Source organism: Ranitomeya imitator, chromosome 4, assembly GCF_032444005.1.
Source record: "Ranitomeya imitator isolate aRanImi1 chromosome 4, aRanImi1.pri, whole genome shotgun sequence".
Lineage (NCBI taxonomy): Eukaryota > Metazoa > Chordata > Amphibia > Anura > Dendrobatidae > Ranitomeya > Ranitomeya imitator.
In genome coordinates, this window is record NC_091285.1 from 345,922,797 (window position 1) to 345,945,724 (window position 22,928).

Consider the following 22,928-nt stretch of genomic DNA (forward strand, 5'->3'; position numbering starts at 1 on the left):
CAGCCAGCCCAAGTTTGTTATGTTAGGCCTTCGAAGCCTGTCTGCGGTCACTCCTTCCACTAGACTTCCACTGACCAGACCACTGCTGCCCGTGTACCCCTGGAACCAATTTAAAAGTGCCTACAGCCAGCCCAAGTTTGTTATGTTAGGCCTTGGAAGCCTGTCTGCGGTCACTCCTTCCACTAGACTTCCACTGACCATACCACTGCTGCCCGTGTACCCCTGGAACCAATTTAAAAGTGCCTACAGCCAGCCCAAGTTTGTTATGTTAGGCCTTGGAAGCCTGTCTGCGGTCACTCCTTCCACTAGACTTCCACTGACCATACACTGCTGCCCATGTACCCCTGGAACCAATTTAAAAGTGCCTACAGCCAGCCCAAGTTTGTTATGTTAGGCCTTCGAAGCCTGTCTGCGGTCACTCCTTCCACTAGACTTCCACTGACCAGACCACTGCTGCCCGTGTACCCCTGGAACCAATTTAAAATTGCCTACAGCCATGTTTTATTATTTTAGGCCTTCGATGCCTGTCTGCGGTCACTCCTTCCACTAGGCCTCCACTGACCACACCACTGCTGCCCGTGTACCCCTGGAACCAATTTAAAATTGCCTACAGCCAGCCCAATTTTTTTATTTTAGGCCTTCGATGCCTGTCTGCGGTCCATTCTTTCAACTACTACTACACTGACCAGGGCACTGCTGCCCAAGTACCCCTGGAACCAATTTAAAATTGACTACAGCCATGTGTTAATATTTTAGGCCTTCGATGCCTGTCTGTGGTCACTCCTTCCACTAGGCCTCCACTGACCACACCACTGCTGCCCGTGTACCCCTGGAACCAATTTAAAATTGCCTACAGCCATGTGTGATTATTTTAGGCCTTCGATGCCTGTCTGCGGTCACTCCTTCCACTAGGCCTCCACTGACCACACCACTGCTGCCCGTGTAACCCTGGAACCAATTTAAAATTGCCTACAGCCATGTGTTATTATTTTAGGCCTTCGATGCCTGTCTGCGGTCACTCCTTCCACTAGGCCTCCACTGACCACACCACTGCTGCCCGTGTACCCCTGGAACCAATTTAAAATTGCCTACAGCCAGCCCAATTTTTTTATTTTAGGCCTTCGATGCCTGTCTGCGGTCCATTCTTTCAACTACTACTACACTGACCAGGGCACTGCTGCCCAAGTACCCCTGGAACCAATTTAAAATTGACTACAGCCATGTGTTAATATTTTAGGCCTTCGATGCCTGTCTGCGGTCACTCCTTCCACTAGGCCTCCACTGACCACACCACTGCTGCCCGTGTACCCCTGGAACCAATTTAAAATTGCCTACAGCCAGCCCAATTTTTTTATTTTAGGCCTTCGATGCCTGTCTGCGGTCCATTCTTTCAACTACTACTACACTGACCAGGGCACTGCTGCCCGTGTACCCCTGGAACCAATTTAAAATTGCCTACAGCCATGTGTTATTATTTTAGGCCTTCGATGCCTGTCTGTGGTCCCTCCTTCCACTAGGCCTCCACTGACCTGTCTACTGCGGCCCGTGTACCCCTTGAACCAACCTAATAAAATATTTAAAAAATTAATTTGATTATAAAAAATAAGATCGTGTTGAGATCTCAAATGCAGACATTTTAACAATCAAAACAAACACACAACAAATATCTGGAACTGTACTACAAAGGTCCAACAGCTACAATTTCTTTCTCCTGCAAGAAGTTAACTGAAAGTTTTTTGGAGTTGTTAACACAGATATGGCATCCACCGAGTGTTGTCCTGTCGCGTCTCCTTTAAATTATTTCCAATAAGATGTTAAACTATTAATTTAATAAAATCAATAATTAAAAAAATAATTGAGTAAGTCAAAAGCACATTGCAAATAAACATTAATTACAAATCAAGAAGCATGGCGCGTCCGAGGGTGAGTAGATACCGAATAAGAATATAATCACCCTCGGACGCGCAATGCTTATTTACAACAGCCTTCCTTCCTAAGAATCAGCCCTTCCGTGGTGTAGAGAGAGGTTGTGTTACACTCCAAGGTGTTCCCCAGGTTGCCTTTCCTGAGCTTCGATCTTCCGGCTCTCGTTTAGTAGCTGTTGGAAACTACGCTGCATTAGGCCTACTAATTGTGTATGGGGTGTAGAGACAGGTTGTGTTACACTCCAAGGTTTTCACCAGGTTGCCTTTCCTGAGCTTCGATCTTCATGCTCTCGTTTAGTAGGTGTCGGAAAGTAGGCTGCATTAGGCCTACAAATTGGGTATGGGGTGGAGAGAGATGGTGTGTTACACTCCAAGGTGTTCCCCAGGTTTCCTTGCCATTGCTTCGGTCTTCCGACTCTCGTTTAGTAGTTGTAGAAAAGTACACAGCATTAGGCCTACAAAATGGGTATGGGGTGGAGAGAGATGGTGTGTTACACTCCAAGGTGTTCCCCAGGTTGCCTTTCCTGAGCTTCGATCTTCATGCTCTCGTTTAGTAGGTGTCGGAAAGTAGGCTGCATTAGGCCTAAAAAATGGGGAATGGGGTGGAGAGAGATGGTGTGTTACACTCCAAGGTGTTCCCCAGGTTTCCTTGCCATTGCTTCGGTCTTCCGACTCTCGTTTAGTAGTTGTAGAAAAGTACACTGCATTAGGCCTAAAAAATGGGTATGGGGTGGAGAGAGATGGTGTGTTACACTCCAAGGTGTTCCCCAGGTTGCCTTTCCTGAGCTTCGATCTTCATGCTCTCGTTTAGTAGGTGTCGGAAAGTAGGCTGCATTAGGCCTACAAATTGGGTATGGGGTGGAGAGAGATGGTGTGTTACACTCCAAGGTGTTCCCCAGGTTTCCTTGCCATTGCTTCGGTCTTCCGACTCTCGTTTAGTAGTTGTAGAAAAGTACACAGCATTAGGCCTACAAAATGGGTATGGGGTGGAGAGAGATGGTGTGTTACACTCCAAGGTGTTCCCCAGGTTGCCTTTCCTGAGCTTCTATCTTCAGGCTCTCATTAAATTGTGGTTAAATGGAACAACTGCATTTGGCGTACTAGTTGGTTTGGGGCCTACTATCGGTGTCTGCCACTCCTTGCTGTTCTCCTGGTTTCCTGTCCTGAAATTCCATTTTCAGCCTCTCGTTAAGTAGTTGTTAATGTTAGACTGCATTTGGCCTACTAGTTGGGTTGGGGCCTACTATCGGTGTCTGCCACTCCTTGCTGTTCTCCTCCACTGAACAAAGCTGTGCCGCCTGTTTACTACGGTTGCCAATTTTGAACTGCATTTCGACTACTTACTGATTTGGCCCTACTCTCTGTGTCAGCCTCTCATTCCAGTTGTCCTCCACTGCAATGCCCCCTGGTTATTCCTGTGTTACCAATTTTGAACTGCATTTAGCCCACTTTCTTCTTTGGGCCTATATCTGTGTTTCCACTTCATCGTGCCCATTGCCCAGCCAGTGATAGATGAGTCTGCTGGTACATTGACCCATAACGCAACATTCCCCGTGCACGCTACACAACAACATTGTGACCCTGCTGAAAGTCAGGTTGCTCTTCCCGCATACCATACCACCTTACACGGGGACAAAGAGGAAGGTGCAGATGAAAGTGCAGGTTCCTTCATCAGGTGGGGGGAGGAATACTAGTTGGCGACGTCACTGGCACAGGGCCTCTCATAGTACGCAAAAGTGTTGCTGCCGGTGGGAGGCGCCCCCGCCGTGCAAACACACCGCTGTACTTTGAGGGGCCCTGTGCCAGTGCCAATGCCAACGAGTGGGCCCCCCCTGCTTGCTCAGGATCACAGCACTTGCAAAGTTGAAATACTTACCTCTCCCTGCTCCACTGCCGTGACGTGGTCCAGATTTACTGGGCCCACTAATTACTTGAACCAGCCCTACCCCCCACAACTTTAGCCAAATGACCCCCAATTTCAAATGCCTTCCAATTATTTTAAGGTAAATTACGCTTGACAAGCTTCATTAAGAAGAATGGATGGTTTTGACATTAAAATGGGCACTCTAGGTGTTTTCCTGGCCCCCACTCACTGCCGACTATGCTGCCCCATTGACTTGCATTGGGTTTCGTGTTTCGGTCGATCCCGACTTTACGTCATAATCGGCCGATTTCACTCGACCCGACTTTGGACATAGTCGGGTTTCGCAAAACCCGGCTCGACTCTAAAAAGGTCAAGGTCGCTCAACTCTAATGCCCAGTAATCAAATGGGAATGACGGTTGAGGGAGAACGTCGATAAGGGATGAAAAATAGTTTGTAACCATACTGGACAAATGTTGTCTCCTGTCACTTTGAATTGATGCTGCAGTACCTGTCCTGTCTGCGGTCATAGAAAAATCACTCCACAACCTGGTCAGAAAACCCCTCTGGCCAACGCCACTTCTGATTTCTGCCCCTCTAACACCTCTGGTCTGCTGGCCCCTGGAGCTCGTGTGAGAACGATCACGGGCGCTGTGTGCAGGGAATGCCAGAAGCAAACGGTCAACAAGAGTTGATTGTTTTGTTGCTAATATTAGTTCCAAGTTCTCATGTGGCATAATATTTTGCAATTTGCCTTTATAGCGAGGATCAAGGAGGCAGGCCAACCAGTAATCGTCATCGTTCATCATTTTTGTAATGCGTGTGTCCCTTTTGAGGATACGCAAGGCATAATCCGCCATGTGGGCCAAAGTTCCCGTTGTCAAATCTGCGGTTGTGCTTGGTTGAGGGGCAGTTGCAGGCAAATCTACGTCACTTGTGTCCCTCAAAAAACCAGAACCCGGCCTTGCCACGCCACCAATTTCCCGTGCCCCCGGGAAAGCTTCCTCATTAAAAATATACTCATCCCCATCATCCTCCTCATCCTCCACCTCCTCTTCGCCCGGTACCTCGTCATGTACACTGCCCTGACCAGACAATCGCTGACTGTCATCAAGGCTTTCCTCTTCCTCTGGTGCAGACGCCTGATCCTTTATGTGCGTCAAACTTTGCATCAGCAGACGCATTAGGGGGATGCTCATGCTTATTATGGCGTTGTCTGCACTAACCAGCCGTGTGCATTCCTCAAAACACTGAAGGACTTGACACATGTCTTGAATCTTCGACCACTGCACACCTGACAACTCCATGTCTGCCATCCTACTGCCTGCCCGTGTATGTGTATCCTCCCACAAAAACATAACAGCCCGCCTCTGTTCGCACAGTCTCTGAAGCATGTGCAGTGTTGAGTTCCACCTTGTTGCAACGTCTATGATTAGGCGATGCTGGGGAAGGTTCAAAGAACGCTGATAGGTCTGCATACGGCTGGAGTGTACAGGCGAACGGCGGATATGTGCGCAAAGTCCACGCACTTTGAGGAGCAGGTCGGATAACCCCGGATAACTTTTCAGGAAGCACTGCACCACCAGGTTTAAGGTGTGAGCCAGGCAAGGAATGTGTTTCAGTTGGGAAAGGGAGATGGCAGCCATGAAATTCCTTCCGTTATCACTCACTACCTTGCCTGCCTCAAGATCTACAGTGCCCAGCCACGACTGCGTTTCTTGCTGCAAGAACTCGGACAGAACTTCCGCGGTGTGTCTATTGTCGCCCAAACACTTCATAGCCAATACAGCCTGCTGACGTATGCCAGTAGCTGCCCCATAATGGGAGACCTGGTGTGCAACAGTGGCAGGTGCGGATGGAGTGTTTGTGCGACTGCGGTCTGTGGACGAGCTCTTGCTTCTGCAGGAGGACGAGGAGGAGGAGGAGGAGGAGGGGGTGCGAACGGCTACAGACAACTGTTTACTAGACCGTGGGCTAGGCAGAACTGTCCCAAACTTGCTGTCCCCTGTGGACCCTGAATCCACCACATTTACCCAGTGTGCCGTGATGGACACGTAACGTCCCTGGCCATGCCTACTGGTCCATGCATCTGTTGTCAGGTGCACCTTTGTGCTCACAGATTGCCTGAGTGCATGGACGATGCGCTCTTTAACATGCTGGTGGAGGGCTGGGATGGCTTTTCTGGAAAAAAAGTGTCGACTGGGTAGCTCGTAGCGTGGTACAGCGTAGTCCATCAGGTCTTTGAAAGCTTCGCTTTCAACTAACCGGTAGGGCATCATCTCTAACGAGATTAGTCTAGCTATGTGGGCGTTCAAACCCTGTGTACGCGGATGCGAGGCTAAGTACTTCCTTTTTCTAACCATAGTCTCATGTAGGGTGAGCTGGACTGGAGAGATGGAGATCGTGGAACTAGCGGGGGTGCCGGTGGACATGGCAGACTGAGAGACGGTGGGAGATGGTATTGTTGCCGCCGGTGCCCTAGATGCAGTGTTTCCTACTACGAAACTGGTGATTCCCTGACCCTGACTGCTTTGGCCTGGCAAAGATACCTGCACAGATACAGCAGGTGGTGCGCTAAATGGTGGTCCTACACTGCCGGAAGGGATGTTGCGTTGATGACTAGCTTCATTGGCCGAGGGTGCAACAACCTTAAGGGACGTTTGGTAGTTAGTCCAAGCTTTCAAATGCATGGTGGTTAAATGTCTATGCATGCAACTAGTATTGAGACTTTTCAGATTCTGACCTCTGCTTAAGGAAGTAGAACATTTTTGACAGATGACTTTGCGCTGATCAATTGGATGTTGTTTAAAAAAATGCCAGACTGCACTCTTTCTAGCATCGGATACCTTTTCAGGCATTGCAGACTGAGCTTTAACCGGATGGCCACGCTGTCCTCCACCAGGTTTTGGCTTTGCCACGCGTTTTGGGCAAGATACGGGCCCGGCAGATGGAACCTGTGGCGATGTTGATGCCTGCTGCGGCCCCTCCTCCTCCTCTGCTTCAGAACTGCTGCCGCCTGCACCCTGTTCCCCCAATGGCTGCCAATCGGGGTCAAGAACTGGGTCATCTAATAACTCTTCTTGTACCTCCTGCGCAACTTCGTCTGTGTCACCGTGTCGTTCGGTGGTATAGCGTTCGTGATGGGGCAACATAGTCTCATCAGGGTCTGATTCTTGATCAGCACCCTGCGAGGGCAATGTTGTGGTCTGAGTCAAAGGACCAGCATAGTAGTCTGGCTGTGGCTGTGCGTCAGTGCACTCCATGTCAGATTCAATTTGTAATGGGCATGGACTGTTAACTGCTTCACTTTCTAAGCCAGGGACGGTATGTGTAAAGAGCTCCATGGAGTAACCCGTTGTGTCGCCTGCTGCATTCTTCTCTGTTGTTGTTTTTGCTGAAGAGGACAAGGAAGTGACTTGTCCCTGACCGTGAACATCCACTAACGACGCGCTGCTTTTACTTTTACCAGTTTCACGAGAGGAGGCAAAAGAGCTAGAGGCTGAGTCAGCAAGATAAGCCAAAACTTGCTCTTGCTGCTCCGGCTTTAAAAGCGGTTTTCCTAATCCCAGAAAAGGGAGCGTTCGAGGCCTTGTGTAGCCGGACGACGAACCTGGCTCCACAGCTCCAGACTTAGGAGCAATATTTTTTTCCCCACGACCACCTGATGCTCCACCACTACCACTACCCTCATTACCAGCTGACAATGAACGCCCCCGGCCACGACCTCTTCCACTAGACTTCCTCATTGTTTTAAAAACGTAACCAAACTAACGTTATTTGTTGCAGTCACACAACTTACACGGTGAGCTATAACTTCAGTATGATTTAGCTACCCCTTTACAGGTTGGTGAGACCACAGCGAAAATCAGGCCCAATGTTACACACTCTTTTTTTGGTGGCTGCAAATTTGAGAGATGCCCCACACGCAGGACTGTCACTGAAGCACAAATGTTAATATTAATGTCACACTATTATTTTTTTTTTATTTTTATTTTTTTCAGGAACACTTTAGAAACCCCCCCAAAAAAAAAACATTGATTTTTGCAGGGAGAATTTAGAAAACAAATGTAACAAACTATATGCTTTCTATGGGCCACTGAGTGAGAGATGACGCACACAGGAATCAGGAGTGGCACACAAGCCCAGAGGCCAATATTTTTCTACCAATGATTGATGGAGTTATTTTCTCTGGTAGATTTTGGAACCCAAATCAAGGAAAAAAAATATAGGCTTTCTATGGACCACAATTGGAGAGAGAGAGAGAGAGAGAGAGAGAGATGGCACACCCAGGAGTCAAGACTGGCACACAAGCAGAAAGGCCAATATTAATCTCCCACTGTTTTTTTTGGTTGTTTTTTTTTTTTTTTTTCAGGGAGACTTTAGAAAAAAAAATAATAAAAAAAATATGATTTTATCAGGAAGAATTTAGAAACCAAATAAAATAAAATGATTTTTTCAGGGAGAATTTATAAAACAAATAAAACCAAAAATAGGCGTTCTATGGCCCACTGACTGAGAGATGACGCACCCAGGAGTCAAGACTGGCACACAAGCAGAAAGGCCAATATTAATCTCCCACTGTTTTTTTTTTTTTTTCAGGGAGACTTTAGAAAAAAAAATAATAAAAAAAATATGATTTTATCAGGAAGAATTTAGAAACCAAATAAAATAAAATGATTTTTTCAGGGAGAATTTATAAAACAAATAAAACCAAAAATAGGCGTTCTATGGCCCACTGACTGAGAGATGACGCACACAGGAATCAGGAGTGGCACACAAGCCCAGAGGCCAATATTTTTCTACCAATGATTGATGGAGTTATTTTCTCTGGTAGATTTTGGAACCCAAATCAAGGAAAAAAAATATAGGCTTTCTATGGACCACAATTGGAGAGAGAGAGAGAGAGAGAGAGAGAGAGAGATGGCACACCCAGGAGTCAAGACTGGCACACAAGCAGAAAGGCCAATATTAATCTCCCACTGTTTTTTTTTGGTTGATTTTTTTTTTTTTTTTTCAGGGAGACTTTAGAAAAAAAAATAATAAAAAAAATATGATTTTATCAGGAAGAATTTAGAAACCAAATAAAATAAAATGATTTTTTCAGGGAGAATTTATAAAACAAATAAAACCAAAAATAGGCGTTCTATGGCCCACTGACTGAGAGATGACGCACACAGGAATCAGGAGTGGCACACAAGCCCAGAGGCCAATATTTTTCTACCAATGATTGATGGAGTTATTTTCTCTGGTAGATTTTGGAACCCAAATCAAGGAAAAAAAATATAGGCTTTCTATGGACCACAATTGGAGAGAGAGAGAGAGAGAGAGAGAGAGAGATGGCACACCCAGGAGTCAAGACTGGCACACAAGCAGAAAGGCCAATATTAATCTCCCACTGTTTTTTTTTTTTTTTTTTTTTTTTTTCAGGGAGACTTTAGAAAAAAAAATAATAAAAAAAATATGATTTTATCAGGAAGAATTTAGAAACCAAATAAAATAAAATGATTTTTTCAGGGAGAATTTAGAAAACAAATAAAACCAAAAATAGGCGTTCTATGGCCCACTGACTGAGAGAGAGAGAGATGGAACGCTCAGGACTGGCACAGAAGCCCAGAGGCCAATATTAATCTCCCTTTTTTTCTGGGAGAATTTATAAAACCAAAAAAATATTTAAATAGGCTTTCTATGGCCCACTATTTGTGAGAGAGATGGCACGCTCAGGACTGGCACAGATGGCACGCTCACAACTGGCACACAAGCCCAGAGGCCAATATTAATCTCCCTTTTTTCAGGGAAAATTTATAAAACCAAAAAAAAAATTAAATAGGCTTTCTATGGCCCACTATTTGTGAGAGAGATGGCACGCTCAGGACTGGCACAGATGGCACGCTCACAACTGGCACACAAGCCCAGAGGCCAATATTAATCTCCCTTTTTTCAGGGAAAATTTATAAAACAAAAAAAAAAATTAAATAGGCTTTCTATGGCCCACTATTTGTGAGAGAGATGGCACGCTCAGGACTGGCACAGATGGCACGCTCACAACTGGCACACAAGCCCAGAGGCCAATATTAATCTCCCTTTTTTTCAGGGAGAATTTATAAAACCAAAAAAAAAATTAAATAGGCTTTCTATGGCCCACTATTTGTGAGAGAGATGGCACGCTCAGGGCTGGCACAGATGGCACGCTCAGGACTGGCACACAAGCCCAGAGGCCAATATTAATCTCCCTTTTTTTCAGGGAGAATTTATAAAACCCAAAAAAAAATAAAATAGGCTTTCTATGGCCCACTATTTGTGAGAGAGATGGCACACTCAGGACTGGCACACAAGCCCAAAGGCCAATATTAATCTCCCACTGTATTTTTATCAGGGAGAATTTATACACCCCACAAAAAAAAATACAGAAAAATGAAAAGGCTTTCTATGGCCCACTATGTGAGAGAGATGGCACACACAGGGATGGCACTCTAGCAGAAATGCCAAATTGCCAATCTTAATCTCCCACCAAAAAAAAAAAAAAAAAAAACACAGGGAATGTCCTACAATTACTATCTCCCTGACTGCAGTAATCTCAGCCAGGTATGGCAGGCAGCTACTATCTCCCTGCCTGCAGTAATCTCAGCCAGGTATGGCAGGCAGCAATAAGGAGTGGACTGATGCACAAATGAAATAAAAAGTGTGAACAAACAAAAAAGATAGCTGTGCAGAAAGGAAGGAACAAGAGGATTTGTGCTTTGAAAAAAGCAGTTGGTTTGCACAGCGGCGTACACACAGCAATGCAGCTATCAGGGAGCCTTCTAGGGCAGCCCAATGAGCTACAGCGCTGAGGGGAAAAAAAAAAAAAAAAAACTTCCACTGTCCCTGCACACCGAGGGTGGTGTTGGACAGTGCAAATCGCTGCAGCACAAGCGGTTTTGTGGTTAATGGACCCTGCCTAACGCTATCCCTGCTTCTGACAAAGCGGCAGCAACCTCTCCCTAAGCTCAGATCAGCAGCAGTAAGATGGCGGTCGGCGGGAACGCCTCTTTATAGCCCCTGTGACGTCGCAGACAGCAAGCCAATCACTGCAATGCCCTTCTCTAAGATGGTGGGGACCAGGACCTATGTCATCACGCTGCCCACACTCTGCGTTTACCTTCATTGGCTGAGAAATGGCGCTTTTCGCGTCATTGAAACGCGACTTTGGCGCGAAAGTCGCGTACCGCATGGCCGACCCCGCACAGGGGTCGGATCGGGTTTCATGAAACCCCGACTTAGCCAAAAGTCGGCGACTTTTGAAAATGTTCGACCCGTTTCGCTCAACCCTAGTCACCGCTGTGCTTTCCGGCTGGCCGGCGCTCACAGTGCAGAAAAGCACAGCAATGGGGACAGACAGCGGAAGGTAAGTATGTAGTGTTTGTTTGTTTTTTATTTTTACGCTGGTAACCAGGGTAAATATCGGGTTACTAAGCGCAGCCCTGCGCTTAGTAACCCGATGTTTACCCTGGTTACCAGTGAAGACATCGCTGAATCGGCATCACACACGCCAATTCAGCGATGTCTGCAGGAGGTCCAGCGACGAAATAAAGTACTGGACTTTCTGCAGCGACCAACGACATCACAGCAGGATCCTGATCGCTGCTGCCTGTCAAACTGAATGATATCGCTAGCCAGGACGCTGCAACATCACGGATCACTAGCGATATCGTTCAGTGTGACGGTCCCTTTAGAGCTCAAAAAACTCATACAAGTATATAGCAGATATAACATTTTATTGTCATATTATTCAATTATTTTCTACTGTATAGTAGCAGCAATTTTTGGGGGGAAAAACTATATTTGCGTACAGCTTGATGTTATTAGTTATAGTTTACAGCTAGAAAAAATATTTTTTTTATCTGCAAATGGGCTATATGCATGAATATAGCAATAATGCAATGTAATGGTTTATGACGCGAAAACGATAAAAATTTTGTGGGGTTTTTTTTTTCATTTTTCTTTTGTTTATGGTCAACCATGCTCACATGCAGTATAATTCTGCGAAAAAATGTATAAATTAGCTAAAACATCAAGACTTTTATAGGTCCAGTCAAAAATGAATGAACATTATATTTGTATAGTGGTAGCGAACAGAACAGCAGGGATATGTTACTGGTGATTCTCATTGCATGCTGTGTTATATGAATATATAGTGGGGCAAAAAAGTATTTAGTCAGTCGGCAATAGTGCAAGTTCCACCACTTAAAAAGATGAGAGGCGTCTGTAATTTACATCATAGGTAGACCTCAACTATGGGAGACAAACTGAGAAAAAAAAATCCAGAAAATCACATTGTCTGTTTTTTTATCATTTTTTTTTGCATATTATGGTGGAAAATAAGTATTTGGTCAGAAACAAACAATCAAGATTTCTGGCTCTCACAGACCTGTAACTTCTTCTTTAAGAGTCTCCTCTTTCCTCCACTCATTACCTGTAGTAATGGCACCTGTTTAAACTTGTTATCAGTATAAAAAGACACCTGTGCACACCCTCAAACAGTCTGACTCCAATATCCACTATGGTGAAGACCAAAGAGCTGTCAAAGGACACCAGAAACAAAATTGTAGCCCAGCACCAGGCTGGGAAGACTGAATCTGCAATAGCCAACCAGCTTGGAGTGAAGAAATCAACAGTGGGAGCAATAATTAGAAAATGGAAGACATACAAGACCACTGATAATCTCCCTCGATCTGGGGCTCCACGCAAAATCCCACCCCGTGGGGTCAGAATGATCACAAGAACGGTGAGCAAAAATCCCAGAACCACTCGGGGGAACCTAGTGAATGAACTGCAGAGAGCTGGGACCAATGTAACAAGGCCTACCATAAGTAACACACTACGCCACCATGGACTCAGATCCTGCAGTGCCAGACGTGTCCCACTGCTTAAGCCAGTACATGTCCAGGCCCGTCTGAAGTTTGCTAGAGAGCATTTGGATGATCCAGAGGAGTTTTGGGAGAATGTCCTATGGTCTGATGAAACCAAACTGGAACTGTTTGGTAGAAACACAACTTGTCGTGTTTGGAGGAAAAAGAATACTGAGTTGCATCCATCAAACACCATAAATACTGTAAAGCATGGTGGTGGAAACATCATGCTTTGGGGCTGTTTCTCTGCAAAGGGGCCAGGACGACTGATCCGGGTACATGAAAGAATGAATGAGGCCATGTATCGTGAGATTTTGAGTGCAAACCTCCTTCCATCAGCAAGGGCATTGAAGATGAAACGTGGCTGGGTCTTTCAACATGACAATGATCCAAAGCACACCGCCAGGGCAACGAAGGAGTGGCTTCGTAAGAAGCATTTCAAGGTCCTGGAGTGGCCTAGCCAGTCTCCAGATCTCAACCCTATAGAAAACCTTTGGAGGGAGTTGAAAGTCCGTGTTGCCAAGCGAAAAGCCAAAAACATCACTGCTCTAGAGGAGATCTGCATGGAGGAATGGGCCAACATACCAACAACAGTGTGTGGCAACCTTGTGAAGACTTACAGAAAACGTTTGACCTCTGTCATTGCCAACAAAGGATATATTACAAAGTATTGAGATGAAATTTTGTTTCTGACCAAATACTTATTTTCCACCATAATATGCAAATAAAATGTTAAAAAAACAGACAATGTGATTTTCTGGATTTTTTTTTCTCAGTTTGTCTCCCATAGTTGAGGTCTACCTATGATGTAAATTACAGACGCCTCTCATCTTTTTAAGTGGTGGAACTTGCACTATTGCTGACTGACTAAATACTTTTTTGCCCCACTGTATACTGTATATATGTCCAGTACTGCTATTTTCTGTTGTAGTTTTACAATGATCCTAGCAATAAAAGTTGTAAAGGACCCCCTCTAAACTCTAAAAATAAACAAAAACAAGTCTGTAGTCAGAATGACTACATTCAGTAGTTCTAGTCGGGGTCACGGGTCCAGTAGTCCTAGTGTTAAAGATAACATGACAGGCTTCATGTTGCTCTTGTTACTCTGTATACATTGTGTAGTCTAAATGTGCTTCCATGGCTTGCAGCATCTCTGGACTTCTCTCCCAGTAATAAAATCTTGGATGGCATTAGTAGGTAGTTGCAAAAGGAGATTCAGCAGTGAATCTTGATGACTTGCATGCCCAACTACATTCAATGTGACAAAACATTCCTCAGACAAATATTAACTACCACATTGATTCCATGCGTGTATTTTTGCATGTGGTGCTCGTACTCAATACTGAAAAATTTGAGATATTATGAATACTTTTTTTCTCAACATTTGCATAACATTAACATGTTTATCGATTCTATGATTTCTATAATGCCATTACATTTTTTTATAGGTGTTTCAATTTCAATGCTGAGGAGAGTAGTTTTACTGAATACTCTTTCATACTTGGTTTCTGGCAATCTGAATGAGTTTTAAATAAATGCTATTTTTTCCCAGAAGATTTAATAATGATTTGATAATGATAACCTATAAATGTAATGCATCAAAAGCAGATGAACTTGTTTGAATTGCACAACATTATTTTGCAAAGTCTAATAGAAAAAAAGGTAATTCATCAAATGCTGCAGGACCTTGCTAGTCATTTGTACCCTCTGAGCTTGCTAATGGACCATAAAATTTAGCTACCTCAAGATAAGCTGTTGGTTAATGAAAAATCGTTAGATTATTCACAGATCAGACAAGGCAATGCCCCCTTATTCAGTCTATGCATTTCATGGCAAAGGTTACATTATCAGGCTCAAGGAAGCACAGAGACATTTCATTTTGAGCTACTTATTTTCAGCTCTCATAGTTCAGCAAAATAGAAAATAAAAATTGCATACACCAGAGAATAAACAGGCAGTGTGAAGATTAAGTACTGTACCTACAGAGGAATTAACATGTGACTTTAAAAGGTTTTTTATAACAACTGTATATGCAGTGTGTTGTAGAACAGTGTCTAGGAATAGGGGCCTGGATGCTGCAAATTTGCTGCAGATTTACTAATTAGAAGCCTCAATTTTACAGTAGTTTCCACCTCATTGAGTTGTGCTAAAGTAACTATAGGCTAAGGCAGCCCACATTACTATGCAACAGTCAGTATCCAAGAGCAACAGTTTATTACAACTTTCCCTGCCAATTCAATACATTACTTATAAGGGATGCATTAGTCTTTGTACCTCTGTTGATGCACGTAACTGCTAAGCATACCCTGACCTTTCATGATAATTGTTTGATAGTTACATAACTATTAAGAATGAGTGGATCTTTTTAAATTCTAATTTGCTGATTCTACAGAATGCTCTCCTAAAACTTCACGCACGGCAAATAAATTCATGTGAGTCTCAATAACAGAGAAATTGTAATTGCTCGAAAAATATACATGAGGAGAGGAGAAAGAAAACCCTTCTGACCGTAAGATCTTGCACTCTACAGGAGAGAAAGAGAGGACCCCACTGATAATAAGAGCTTACACTCTACAGGAGAGAAAGAAAGGACCACATTGATTATAAAAGCTTACACACTACAGAAGACAGAGAGAGAGCACCCTGCTCACGATAAGAATGTACAATTTACAGGAGAGACAGAGGACCCTGCTTACCATTAGAGCTTAAATACTACAGAAGAGAGGAAGAGAGGACCACGCTGACCATAAGAGCTTAAACTCTACAGGAGATAGGACACTAATGACCAAAAGAGTTTACACTATTCAGGAAAGAGACATGACCCTGCTGACCATAAGAGCTTACACTCTACAGGAGAGAGGACCCTAATGATCAAAAGAGTTTACACTTTACAGGAAAGACACAGGATCCCACTGATAATAAGAGCTTACAATCTACAGGAGAGAGAGGACCATGCTGATCATAAAAGCTTACACTCTACAGAAGACAGAGAGAGAGGACTCTGCTGACAACAAGAGTTTGCACTTTACAAGAGAGACAGAGGACCCTGCTCACCATAAGAGCTTACAAACTACAGAAGAGAGGAAGAGAAGACCACGTTGAGCATAAGAGCTTACACTTTACAGGAGAGAGGACCCTAATGACAAAAAGAGTTTACACTCTACAGGAAAGAGACAGGACCCTGCTGACCATAAGAGCTTACACTCTACAGGAGAGAGAACACTAATGACCAAAAGAGTTTACACTATACAGGAAAGAGACAGGACCCCTCTGATAATAAGAGCTTACACTCTACAGGAGAGAAAGAAAGGACCACATTGATCATAAAAGCTTACACACTACAGAAGACAGAGAGAGAGAGGACCCTGCTTATGATAAGAATGTGCAATTTACAGGAGAGACAGAGGACCCTGCTTACCATTAGAGCTTACCTACTACAGAAGAGAGGAAGAGAGGACCACGCTGACCATAAGAGCTTAAACTATACAGGAGATAGGACACTAATGGCCAAAAGAGTTTACCCTATTCAGGAAAAAGACATGACCCTGCTGACCATAAGAGCTTTCACTCTACAGGAGAGAAGACCCTAATGATCAAAAGAGTTTACACTTTACAGGAAAGACACAGGATCCTGCTGATAATAAGAGCTTACACTCTACAGCAGAGAGAGGACCACGCTGATCATAAAAGCTTACACACTACAGAAGACAGAGAGAGAGGACTCTGCTCATGATAAGAATGTGCAATTTACAGGAGAGACAGATGACCCTGCTTACCATTAGAGCTTACATACTAAAGAAGAGAGGACCATGCTGACCATAAGAGCTTAAACTCTACAGAAGACAGAGAAAGAGGACCCTGCTGACGATAAGAGTTTACATCTTACAGGAGACAGAGGACCCTGCTTACCATAAGAGCTTACACACTACAGAAGAGAGGACCACGCTGACCATAAGAGCTTGCACTCTACAGGAGAGAAAGAGAGGACCACTCTGATCATAAAAGCTTGCACACTACAGAAGACAGAGAGAGGACCCTGCTGACCACAAGAGTTTGCACTTTACAAGAGAGACGACCCTGCTGACCAAAAGAGTTTACACTATACAGGAAAGGGTCAGGACCCTGCTGAGTATAAGAGCTTACACTCTACATGAGAGAGGACTCTGCTGACCATAAGAGCATACATTTTACAGTAAAGAGGCTTTCACAGTGACTCTAATAATAATAATTTTATTTATATAGCGCCAACATATTCTGCAGCGTTTTACAAATTGTAAAGGGGATTTGTACAGACAATAGACATTACAGCGTAACAAAATCACATTTCAAAACAGATACCAAGAGGAATGAGGGCCCTGCTCGCAAGCTTACAATCTGTAGGAAAAAGGGAGACACGAGAGGTGGATGGTAACAATTGCTTTAGTTGTTCAGACCAGCCATAGTGTAAGGATCGGGTGTTCATGTAAAGCTGCAAGAACCAGTTAATAACCTAAGTATGTAACACAGTACAGACACAGAGGGCTATTAACTGCATGAAGTGTATGAGAACATGATGTGAGGAACCTGATTATGTTTTTTTTTGTTTTGTGTTTTTTTTTTTTTTTTAAATGGGCCACACAGGGATAGTTAGGTTAGTCTACGTTCACACTAGCGTTCGGCTAGTGTGCGTCGCGCTAGCGTCGGGCGACGCAGCGGCGACGCACGCGTCATGCGCCCCTATGTTTAACATGGGGGACGCATGCGTTTTTGCTTGTTGCGTTTTCCGACACGTGCGTCTTTTTTGATGCTAGCGTCGGACCAAGAAAACGTAACAAGTTGCATTTTTCTTGCGTCCGATTTTCGTCAAAAACGACGCACGCGTCGAAAAACGCAGCGTTTTTGCGTGCACGTGTTTTTCGGTGCGTTGTGCGTCGCGTCGCCGACGCAGCGGCACACAACGCTAGTGTGAACGTAGCCTAAATGCGTTCAGGCGGTAGGTCAGTCTGAACAAATGCGTTTTTAGGCCACACTTAAAACTGTGGGGATTGGGGATTAATTGTATTAACCTGGTTAGTGCATTCCAAAGAATTGGCAAAGCACGTGAAAAGTCTTGGAGACGGGAGTGGGTGGTTTTGATTATTGACAATGCTAACATCAGGTCATTAACAGAACAGAGAGCACAGGCAGGGTGGTAAGCTGAGACCAGGGAGGAGATGTAGGGTGGTGCTGAGCCATGGAGTGCTTTGTGGATGAGGGTAATAGTTTTGTACTGGATTCTGGAGTGGATGGGTAACCAGTGTTATGACTGGCACAAGGTAGAGGCATCATTGTGATGGTTGGTGAGGAATATAATCCTGGCAGCAGTATTCAGGACAGATTGGAGCGGGGAGTTTGTTAAGAGGGAGGCTGATTAAGAGAGAGTTACAATAGTCAAGACGAGAATGAATGAGTGAAACAGTAAGTTTTTGCAGTGTCGAAAGTAATGAAAGGGCGAATTCTAGAAATGTTTTTGAGATGCAGATAAGAGCAGCGAGCCAATGATCGGATGTGGGGGGTGAAGGAAAGCTCGGAATCAAGGATGACCTCAATGCTGCGGGCATGTTGCTTGGGAGCAATGGTGGAACCACACATGGAGATGGCAATGTCAGGCAAAGGTAGGTTAGTAGAGGGAGAAAACACGAGTTCAGTTTTTGACAGGTTCAGTTTCAAATAGAAAGGGAACATGATGTTAGAGACAGCGGTAAGACAATCACTGGTGTTTTCTTAAAAGGCAGGCATGATAGCAGGAGAAGAAGTGTATAATTGGGTGTTATCAGCATAGAGATGGTACTGGACTCCAAATCTACTGATTGTTTGTCCAATAGGGGCAGTATACAAAGAGAAGAGGAAGGGGCCTAGGACTGATCCTTGAGGAACCCCAACAGTAAGGGGAAGGTGAGAGGAGGAGGAACCAGCAAAGGATACAGTGAAGGAGCGGTCAGAGAGATAGGAGAAGAACCAGGAGAGAACGGTGTCCTTGAGGCCAATGGAGCGGAGCATAGTGAGGAGGAGCTGGTGATCCACAGTATTGAATGCTGCGGAGAGATCCAAGAGAATTAGCATGGAGTAGTGACCATTAGATTTAGCTGTTAGTAGGTCAGTAGAGACTTTAGTGAGGACAGTTTCAGTAGAGTATAAAGAGCGGAAAGCAGATTGAAGAGGGTCGAGAAGAGAGTTATCTGAGAGATAGCGGATAAGACGTGAGTGGACCAGACGTTCGAGGAGTTTAGAGATGAAGTGAAGATTAGAGACAGGTCTATAATTAGTGGCACAGTTTTGATTGAGGGATTTTTTAAAGTAATGGATGTATGATGGCATGACTCTAAACAAACTGTGCTTCACTGGGAACTACTGATCTGTGATAGCCCAGATACTGATCACCAATGTACAAGATATAACAATCTGTAAATTGGTATAGCTGCAGGGCATTATGGGGAGGCACACGCAGCAACTCAAAACAACAGTAGTCTTCTCTCTCATGCTTCAATAGCTTGGGAAATGATGCTGGGCAAGTTTTTTTCCTTGCCAAGCGCGATTTGATTCTCAAAATGCTCAAATTCACATGTAATTGTGACTTTCAGGAAATTTGGCTCAATCTTCTGCGTTTCTAGCTATCATCTCATCTCTAGTAACTATCTTCTGACGTGCAATTTTTTTCATACCATATTTCTTATTCTAACATTTGTCTTAGAGTGGTCAATGGAAAATCTCATGATGGTTTTTTTTTATTTGAATGTGTTTTGTTTTACATTGATTTATTTCAACAGTTATATTAATTACTTTTTAAGAATTTACATATATTTTACATACTTACAGTATATTTCTATGCACTGCAAATATCATGTAACTATTGCAACCATGGTTGGAGTCCTGCAAATTGTCTGCTAATAATTTATTAAAATTGTTGAAAACAAAAAAAATATCCTTTTTAATCCATAGAAATCAAATAAGGAAAGCTGCCTGTTTTCTACTATAAAAAGACACAAAACTACATTCCATTTCCTGAGTCAGGTAGCAAACACAACATATAGAATAACTTCATTCCCCATGATTTGTGGCATTCTGATGGACAGGTCTAGCCACATTCGCCTCTATCTGCAGCTGTTTTGAGAACCACAGAGCTGTGCAGTCTGATGAACTGAAAAAAATAGGTAGCGGTTCAACAAAGAGGAGAGGCTTTACTAAGGTAAAAATAAAATTGCTAATCCTGTTGATAAAACGTGGTTTATTATACAGACTTCACATAAAATCACTTATGTAATCATGGAACTCCCATCTTCGTGGTAACTCTCCCTCTTAGACTTCAAGCAAACATTTATTCTAATATACTGTAGTACTTCAATGATAAACTTCAGTGGTTCAAAAAATAAATTGCAACAAAGAATGATTGCAAATTAGGATTAAAGACAATTTCTCAGATTCTTTTCCTTAGTTACACACACAATATTTGGGTTACATCCTTTAAATTTAAGAGGGGATTGGATACCTTTCTTGAAAGTATAATGTTGCAGGGTATATATACTAGATTCCTTGATAGGGCGTTGATCCAGGGAACTAGTCTGATTGCCGTATGTGGAGTCGGGAAGGAATTTTTTTCCCCAAAGTGGAGCTTACTCTTTGCCACATCGTTTTTTTTGCCTTCCTCTGGATCAACATGTTAGGGCATGTTAGCTTAGGCTATGGGTTTAAATAGATGGACTTATAGTCTTCCTTCAACCTTAATAACTATGTTACTATGTTTGTTGTCAAAACGTCATTTCAACAGCACTGTCTTCTAGTATATAACAGTTATCTTAATCTTGTTATGTCTTGGAACATGAAAGGTCATTTACGTAAGGGCAGATTCACAAAGGAGAGTTTGGTACAAATATTGTTGAAGATTTTTTTTATCACAAGCTGGGGTGATTTCAAAAAGGGCCAAAAGTGCAAACAATGACTGTACTATACAATTAGAAACCACTCTGTGTGAACTTGGTCCAAGGGTTGGACATAAATGAGTTGTAGTCTAGTAGTTTGCAGAATAACAAATGCACAGACTATACACACCTCTGATAATAAATAGAATTTCTGAATTTCCAAAGATTCAATATGTATGACTGTTATATAGTGACCGATATCCTTAAGAGAATATTAGCCAATATGTTATAGCATAGTTTATATATATATACTATTAACCAGATGTTGGATTTTCTGGGTCAGAAATCTTAATTTGCTAATCATTATTCCTGTTTGCATGAGTAATGCAACATTTATTCTTGGAAAACTCATAATGCATATTTAATCATCCCCCTCTATGGGGTTACAAGCAGAGAATGCTTATTAGCAATATATATTTTTTAATCATGACATTGATAAAACTCAGATGAAGATTGTAAAGTTACATAGTAACATAGTAACATAGTTAGTAAGGCCGAAAAAAGACATTTGTCCATCCAGTTCAGCCTATATTCCATCATAATAAATCCCCAGATCTACGTCCTTCTACAGAACCTAATAATTGTATGATACAATATTGTTCTGCTCCAGGAAGACATCCAGGCCTCTCTTGAACCCCTCGACTGAGTTCGCCATCACCGCCTCCTCAGGCAAGCAATTCCAGATTCTCACTGCCCTAACAGTAAAGAATCCTCTTCTATGTTGGTGGAAAAACCTTCTCTCCTCCAGACGCAAAGAATGCCCCCTTGTGCACGTCACCTTCCTTGGTATAAACAGATCCTCAGCGAGATATTTGTATTGTCCCCTTATATACTTATACATGGTTATTAGATCGCCCCTCAGTCGTCTTTTTTCTAGACTAAATAATCCTAATTTCGCTAATCTATCTTGGTATTGTAGTTCTCCCATCCCCTTTATTAATTTTGTTGCCCTCCTTTGTACTCTCTCTAGTTCCATTATATCCTTCCTGAGCACCGGTGCCCAAAACTGGACACAGTACTCCATGTGCGGTCTAACTAGGGATTTGTACAGAGGCAGTATAATGCTCTCATCATGTGTATCCAGACCTCTTTTAATGCACCCCATGATCCTGTTTGCCTTGGCAGCTGCTGCCTGGCACTGGCTGCTCCAGGTAAGTTTATCTCATTGTAAGTTCTGCTCATTGTAAGTGCTTTATAATAGATGTCACTGCAAAACAATAAAAATAGTGTGTACTAGGGTTGAGCGAAACGGGTCGTTCATTTTCAAAAGTCGCCAACTTTTGGCAAAGTCGGGTTTCATGAAACCCGATCCGACCCCTGTGCGGGGTCGGCCATGCGGTACGCGACTTTCGCGCCAAAGTCGCGTTTCAATGACGCGAAAAGCGCCATTTCTCAGCCAATGAAGGTAAACGCAGAGTGTGGGCAGCGTGATGACATAGGTCCTGGTCCCCACCATCTTAGAGAAGGGCATTCCAGTGATTGGCTTGCTGTCTGCGGCGTCACAGGGGCTATAAAGGGGAGTTCCCGCCGACCGCCATGTTACTGCTGCTGATCTGAGCTTAGGGAGAGGTTGCTGCCGCTTCGTCAGAAGCAGGGATAGCGTTAGGCAGGGTCCATTAACCACCAAACCGCTTGTGCTGTAGCGATTTCCACTGCCCAACACCACCTTCGGTGTGCAGGGACAGTGCAAGCTACATTTTTTTTTTTCCCCCTCAGCGCTGTAGCTCATTGGGCTGCCCTAGAAGGCTCCCTGATAGCTGCATTGCTGTGTGTACGCCGCTGTGCAAACCAACTGCTTTTTTCAAAGCACAAATCCTCTTGTTCCTTCCTTTCTGCACAGCTATCTTTTTGGTTTGTACACACTTTTTATTTAATTTGTGCATCAGTCCACTCCTTATTGCTGCCTGCCATACCTGGCTGAGATTACTGCAGGGAGATAGTAATTGAAGGACACTCCCTGTTTTTTTTTTTTTTTTTTGTGGGAGATTAAGATTGACATTTCTGCTAGAGTGCCATCCCTGTGTGTGCCATCTCTCACTCAGTGGGCCATAGAAAGCCTATTTATTTTTTTGCTTGATTTGGGTTATAAAATCTACCTGAAAAAATCACTACATCAATCAGTGGGAGAAAAATATTGGCCTCAGGGCTTGTGTGCCACTTTTGACTCCTGTGTGCATCATCACTCACTCAGTGGGCCATAGAAAGCCTATTTATTTTTTTGCTTGATTTTGGTTCTAAAATCTACCTGAAAAAATCACTACATCAATCAGTGGGAGAAAAATATTGGCCTCAGGGCTTGTGTGCCACTCCTGACTCCTG